At 35.5% G+C, this 7,866-nt stretch overlaps 1 pseudogene; it reads left to right on the top strand.

Moving 5' to 3' along the window:
- The window catches only part of LOC137222064 (UDP-N-acetylglucosamine--peptide N-acetylglucosaminyltransferase 110 kDa subunit pseudogene), a 33,014-nt pseudogene that overhangs the window by 4,536 nt on the left and 20,612 nt on the right, over positions 1–7,866 (top strand).

Genomic DNA, 7,866 nt, shown 5'->3' with positions numbered 1-7,866 from the left:
CTATAGAAAGGAATGATCTATTGATCCATGTTACAACATGGATGAACCATGAAAGCATTATGTAAAGTAAAAGCAGCCACTCACAGAAGATCACATATTGTACGGTCCCATTTATATGAAATGCCCAGAATAGCAAATCTGTAGAGACAGGAAGTAGATGAGTGGTTGCCTAGGGCTGAGAGGGCTGAGGAGATTGAAAAAAGCTTGTTAATGTGTAATGGGTTTTTTGTGGGGGGACAGAAATCTAAAATTGGATTGTTGTGATGCTTACACAAGTCTTTTAGTGGTTACACTCAGAACCACTGAATTGTATACATTAAAGTGTTGAAATTATGGTATTTAAATTACATCCCAATAAAGCTGTTAAAATTATGACAATTTTATATTTATAAATTTGAAAATTCATCGAAAATGACAAATTCTTTAAAAATGCAAGCTAACAAGACTAACCCAAGAAAGAAAACATATCTCAAAAACCTATATCTACTGCAAAAGTTGTTTGTATAATTAAGTACCTTTACAGAAAATGATTGCCAGGGATAAATGGCTTTCCAAGTAAATTCTTCCAAATATTTAGGGAAGAAATATTGGTAATCTTACATAAAAATCTTCCAGGAAACAGAAAAGTATATATTGCTCAAATATTTATAAGGCCAACATAAGCTTCAGATCAAAACTAAAAAGAATATTACAAGAATAGAATCACAGGCCAGTTTCTCTTTTGAACATGCATGCAAAATGTGTAAACAGAAGCACAAACTGTATCCATGGTATGTAAAACAATCATATATCACAATCAAAGTAGCTTTATTCTAGTAATGCAAGATTGGTTTAATGTTCAAACATGAAACTGATCCTAGGAATGAATTAGAGTGGGAAAAAAAGTCATTTAAAACAGAAGTCTTGGGACTTCCCTGGTGGTCCAGTGGTTAGAACTTGGCGCTTTCACTGCTGGGGCCCTGGGGTCCAATTCCCGGTCAGGGAACTAAGATCCTGCAAGCCATGAGGCGGGCCCCCCCCCCCGCCAAAAAAAAAAAGGAAAAAAAGAAGACAACCAGGAGAAGCACAAGATCGAATAAACATAACAGATAACACCTTATGAAAAGTAGGTGAAGATTATGGAATATTCTAAAATTTTAAAACAAAAAGAAACATTTAAAGATTCAAGAGGATGTGACAAATATTGTACATAGGCAAAAAATAAAATAAAATATACGGATGATGGAAGCCCAAAAATCCAGATGCCCATGTCCTGTCTCTGAAGATTCTCATTCAATGGGTTATGGATTTCCTCTATGTTTAAAAACCTACAGGTGTTATAAAGCAGAAACTAACACACCATTGTAAAGCAATTATACTCCAATAAAGATGTTAAAACACAACCAAACAAACCTACAGGTGATTCTGATATGATTCACAGACAATGTAAAGCTTCTGCTTTACAGGAAATAATACCAGATTATTTTGTTATTTTATAGTTATAGTAACAGGTTGTACTATTGACCGGTAAGTCTGATGTCAAAATGCACTCCCCACTAGGGATATAAAAGGAACTAATAGTCTCTGCGGCTGCTTGGTGGCAGCATGCATGTATTGCAAGGGCAATTATTGTAGGAATCCAAATGAGTGGAACATTTTAGAATTGGAAGACTACATACAGATCATCTAGTCAAGCTTCCAACTATGATAGTTGTGAAAACTAAGGCCCATATAAAAGAAATGATTTATCTCCAAAGAGCGTTAGTGAAAGAGTATGAAATTAAAAATATCTCTGAACTTTTAATTTAGTGCTGTTTTTATTAATCTCATGTATTAGCTTAAACTTCAGTGTGACAGATTTGGGATTGAATTCTTGCTCAGATTTACTGATTGCGTGCCTTTTAGTAAGTTACTAAAACACTTTTTTAAAAAAAATAGATTTATTTTTGGCTGCGTTGGCTCTTCCTTTCCATGCGCGGGCTTTCTCTAGTTGCGCTGAGCGCGGGCTACTCTTTGTTACGGTGCGCGGGCTTCTCATTGTGGTGGCTTCTCTTTGTTGCTGAGCACGGGGTCTAGGTGTGTGGGGTTCAGTAGCTGTGGTTCACGGGCTCTAGAGTGCAGGCTCAGTAGTTGTGGCGCATGCTCTTAGTTGCTCCGTGGCATGTGGGAGCTTCCCGGACCAGGGCTCAAACCCGCGTCCCCTGCACTGGCAGGCAGATTATTAACCACTGCACCACCAGGGAAGCCCTACTAAAACACTTTTAACTTCGCTTTTCACATATGTAAAATGGTGAGCCTTGGCTGATATAGAATATGAGATAACCTAGCACTGTTCTTAACACATACACGTAGTTAACATTTTTTGGCTCTCATCCCTCTTAAACAGCCTCTATCCTCTTAACAATGAAAGAGTGTTTCAGCTAGCAAAGCAACCCAGAGCTGACCACATTCTGGCAAGAGATACAGGATTCTTTTTCTTGCTGGTGGTTCTTTATACCTGATATTTGAACTGCACTGAAACATGAACATCTCTTGTTTATACTGTATTAATGGATTTGATAGATGAATTTTAAAAAGTAATATGCAGGAAAAAAAAGTAATATGCAGGAATTGAGCTGCCTTACTCTCAAGAAATATAATTCGATAGTGGTGGCTAAAACGATAAACAGTGTTTGCACAGGGAGTCCATATTGGATGTGAACTACCTGTACTCCCATTCGTCTATTAAGAATAAATAGAATCCTTTCAAAATCTCTTTTAAAGCGCAGTTATTTCCTTCTGACCCATTTAAGTTACCTGCAAGAAAAAGACAATCTCCTGAATCCTTGCTTAAAAGGCTTTTAATATAAAGCAGATAATTTTTTGCAACATTTCCCAAACTTTTCATTATCAAATTGGCTGAGGCTTCTCAACGATTATCATTTCACAACAATATCTCCCTTTTCACCTTTTTAAAAAGAATTGGCCTCGTAGATGTGCCCTTAAAACAGAGCTTCACTCTCAACTTATTTTAAATTTTGTATTCAAACAGTGTGAAGAAAACAGGATCAGGGAATTCAGCCATAAAAGTGAATGGATTACTGATACATGCTACATCATGGATGCAACTAAGTGAACGAAGTCAGGCACAAAAGGCTCTATATTGTATGGTTCCATTTATATGAAATGTCCAGCAGTGGCAAATCCATACACACGGAAAATATTATACATTAGTGGTTTCCAGGGGTTTGGAAGAGAGGGAAATAGGGAATGACTCCTCAAAATGGGTGTATGTTTCCTCTTGGGGTGATGAAAATGTTTTGTAGTTGGACAGTGGTGATAGTTGCACAACATTGTGACAGTAGTAAATTCCACTGAATGGTACAGTGAATTGTAAAATGATCAAAATGGTGAATTTTGTGTTATGTTCATTTTACTACAATAAAAAGGAGAAAGAATTAGGGAAAGACTTAGAGTTTGGGAAACTAAGGTGAACTGATCAAGAAAAAGACAGCTCTACTGTTCAGTGTTCTCTCAGCTCTCCCAGTGCATTAATCCTCAGCAAAAAGTAGCCTGAACTTGTCGATGATAGTCATTCAACACAGTCCAGGGAAAAGTAAATAAAATAAAACCCAACTCTTCTTCTTTAGCACATCTATGAAAGGTTAACTTGCTGCTCAGCCACGTGGACATTCATGAAATCGTTTCACTTTAGGTGTCCTCTACTTCAGTACTTTACTCACAGCTCATTCATACCTGTAGGCAACAGCATTCCTTAATTGGATGGAATCTGCAGTGCTGGTTGTGATCGGTCTCATGAAAAGAAAAGGGAAGGAGGAAAAAGCCTCCACATTGACTTGGTGGTCTTGACGAAATGGATGCAGAAGACAGCTTGAGTGTCAAACTGGAAACTGTTATTTTCCTTTTCCTTTTCTTTTTATCTTTCCTATCAGGTCTTCTGCCCACTTCCCACCCCCTTCTCTCAAACAGGAAAGACACTAATTAGCTGCTTTTTTGTGTTTTTGGTAAAACACCTATTGTTTTGCGTTTCTTGTTGTTCGGTTTTTACTGCCAAATGAGCTTCAGTGGTTGATGTAGGGGGTCTCTTGGGAACTTAACGTTTTCCAGTTTAAGTGGAAAAGCGTTTTTGTTTGAATTGGCTTTTACTGGGTGCTTCAAGGTTTGCTCTTGGCTCTTTGAAGGGAGACTGAATAGCACTGTGTTTCCTTTGAGGTTCCAATGAAGAAAGGATCCTATGTCCTGGGCACTTTTTGTTGATTTTGCTGTGTGTCCTCTCTAATAGCTAGAGGCAGATTCCAGGAAAATGACATATAAATGAATATAAGTAATCTAATATTTTTACAATTTGCTTTGGCCATACTCCTGGTCTTATTCTACTTGTAGCAGATGGCTTTAAAGAGCATTAGCTATGTATATATTAAAAATAATATAAATGTACCAATATTAAATATTATATTGATGTATAAATGTAGTATACTAATATTTATATTAGTGTATAACAATTATGTATTATATTAATATATATTTTTGCCTAGCATATATTATAGACAAAATATATGAGTAATGAAATGTAATTCTATGGTTAATATGTTCATAATATTAATATGATATATCCTGTAATATTGATTATAAAACAATTATATCATAATATAGAAATATATAATTATTATTATCTGATATAATACACTGTAGTTAATATATTCTATAGAACACAATATATAATGTATTAGTATAATTGTATTATATAGTATAAATATAATACATATGTAAAACTATATATCTTTTAGTTATACATTACATATACGAGTATGTATAGCTATTTATAATTTTATTTACATAGGAATCTGGTCATCATAACAATTGATGTAAAAATATGCAATATTTTCAATCAAATGGGCCTTAACCTCACTACCTACACATAACTACTTATAAAATCTTGAACCCTGTCTAACTCATGCTTCCATATCTCTCAACCTGCTTTTCTACACATGCACGTAGACACACGTTTATACACGATATATATGTATACTACCAGTTTTCAGTTCAATGTATATAAATATATAATATATAATGATATTCCTGTGTATGTATACAAATATAAATCAAAGGTATGTGTATAGGTATGTATTTCATGTTTATATAAATATATCATACAAATAATGTATGTGTATATAAATACATGACTGTATACATACATACACAGAAATACACTTATTTAAACAAAAGGGACCTAAATAAACATAGTTCTCTAAGAATAAAAGGTTATGTCTCACTCTTTCAATAACAGTTTATAGTTTTCTACTGTATGTGCTTCTATAATTGTTATGAACATTTCCCATTTTTGTTGAATGTTAAGTTGCTTTAATTTTTTGCCTTTTTTTGTTTTTTGTTTGTTTGTTTGTTTTGGTACGGAGGCCTCTCACTGTTGTGGCCTCTCCCGTTGCGGAGTACAGGCTCCGGACGCATAGGCTCAGCGGCCATGGCTCACGGGCCCAGCCGCTCCACGGCATGTGGGACCTTCCCAGACCGGGGCACGAACCCGTGTCCCCTGCATCGGCAGGCGGACTCTCAACCACTGCGCCACCAGGTAAGCCCAGTTTTTTGCCATTATTAATGAAGTTCTGAAGAATACGGTGGGCAAGATTACTTGAAAAACTCTCCTAAAAGAAAAGGGTTAGGTATGCTAGGTTAAATGTACACAACTTATTTTTAAGTGCGTGGTTGATTTTGGAAGTGTGCAGTCGAAATGTCCAGGACCCATGAAGGAAGGGTGGTCCATGTGTGAGAGTTATAGCTCTATTAAGAGTGGATTGAAGATCTTGATAGCTTAGAACAGAAGCTGGAAATCCTGTTTTTATGGAGCCAAATGGCAAATATTTTAGGCTTTGTAGACCAGAGAGGCAAAATTGAGGATATTATTTAGGTACTTAGGTAACCATTTAAAATGTTACCAGTTAAAACGTGAAAATTATTCATAGCTCATAGGCCACAAAAAATAGGCAGCTGTCTGGATTTGGAATACAGGCCGTAGTTGAATGACACACCTGGTATAGAGACTTGTTTTTAAATGGCCATGACCACATGGGAGGCAGGAGGTAAGACTCCATCCCTACTAGATGGGAAGTTAGAACTAAAGCTATCTATCCCTGGCTTCACCTTTAATGAAAGGGTGTGCCAGGAGAAAAAAATATCTGCTGGCAAAGGGAGACTAAGAGCAAATTCTCTTGGCCTCTGCTCTGGGTAGGAAACAGGTAGGAAATCTTGAGAATTCTGAACCGCAGATCTGTGTTCACAGTGTTTGGGTTGCAAATTTATTTGCGGTCTTGCAAACAGAAGCTAAGAAATTAACTTAAAATGCTCCCAAATCGGTGGTATTCCAAACACAAAACTAAACCCTTTCTGGAGAGGTAGACCTTCAACACAGGCCTATAGCGTTCCCACAGATAAAGTTTAGCTAAACGTGAGCTCATGATCTAAATTTACACAATAATGAAGAAATCAGCTACAAGTGGAGAGAATCAGCAAAAACAATCAATAGCAGAATTAGATTCGCAAGGCCATCCATCAGATGTTGGAATAATCAGGTGCCAGGCAGAAAATATACATAAAACTAGAACTGAAACAAGGAGCAAGGATGTTTTAAAAGACTGGGTAGGATCTTTCAAACATTTTTAAAGTACATGTCATTGATAAAGCTAAAAACTCGAAGGTCGTGTAATACAGCAGATTAATCGTGGAGAAGAATGAAATTATGCTGTTTTTAAAAATATGGCAGATCAGATTTCCTGCCTAATTATATAAGTTGATTTATCTTAAAAAATACACAGTATTTTAAAGACTTATTGGCTGTAAAATAAGTTAAGGGTATTTCAAAGGGCTTCTCTGCAAAGAGAAGTAAGAAGTAGCAAAACACAGAAAGTCGACGGGAAAAAATGTCAATATATACATGGCTATAGGGTGAACCAAGCCTTAGGCCAGCAACTATGAGGAGGAGCTGACCCTTAGATACGTACAACTAAGCTGGAACCTTCAAAAAGTTCAACTATTTATAAGTAAAAAGATTTATTAAAATTAATAACCAAGTGTTTTAATTGACATCAGAAGAGTAAAACAATAAACCCTGAGAACATAGAAAAATAGACAATAAAGATATGAGCAGAACTTAATAAAACAGAAAAAAGTGTAAAATTGAGGTGATTTAGTAAGTCAAAAGAATATTCTTTGAAAAGCTTTAAAAAAACAAACTTTGATTAAGCAAAACAAAAACGTAAGTAAACAATATACGGAAAGAATCAGGACAATGTTATAGCAGAGAGTACAAACAGAGAATATATGAAATGCCAGTAAATTTGAACATTTCTGTAAAGTGGACAATTTCCTAGCTCCTAAAGTTTACCAAAACTGACACAAGAGGAAATTTGTAGCTGGAGTTCTTGCACCAGTAAAGGAATTAAGTCAGTAGTTTACAGTCTTTCACCAAGAAAATACCAGACCCGGCCAGATCATTTGGGAGGTGAATTCTATCCAACTTCTGTTAAACAGATAACATCAATATTAACAAAGAAAAACTTCTAGGGAGTAGCAAAGGAAGAATGCTCCTTTATTCATCTTATGAAGTCTATATAATCCTAATACTGAAAATAGATTAGGACTGTAAGGAAAAAGAAATTTACAGGTCAAATTTACTTGTAAATATAAAAGGAAAAATTTTAAACTATGATATTAGCTACCCAAGTTCACTAGAGTAAGAAAAAGCACGAGCAAGTTAGGTCATCCAATGTAGTTTAATGTCAAGAATATATATCAATAGATTGAAATCACCACATTTTATTTCTTTCATCTGTCTCTTTAAAAACTTGGTAAGTACTTACATTGATCTCTCTTGTA

The sequence above is a fragment of the Pseudorca crassidens genome, chromosome 3 (genome assembly GCF_039906515.1).
Source record: "Pseudorca crassidens isolate mPseCra1 chromosome 3, mPseCra1.hap1, whole genome shotgun sequence".
In the NCBI taxonomy this organism is placed as follows: Eukaryota; Metazoa; Chordata; class Mammalia; order Artiodactyla; family Delphinidae; genus Pseudorca; species Pseudorca crassidens.
Note: the sequence above shows the minus strand (reverse complement) of the source record. Positions and strands in the feature narration are given on the sequence as shown.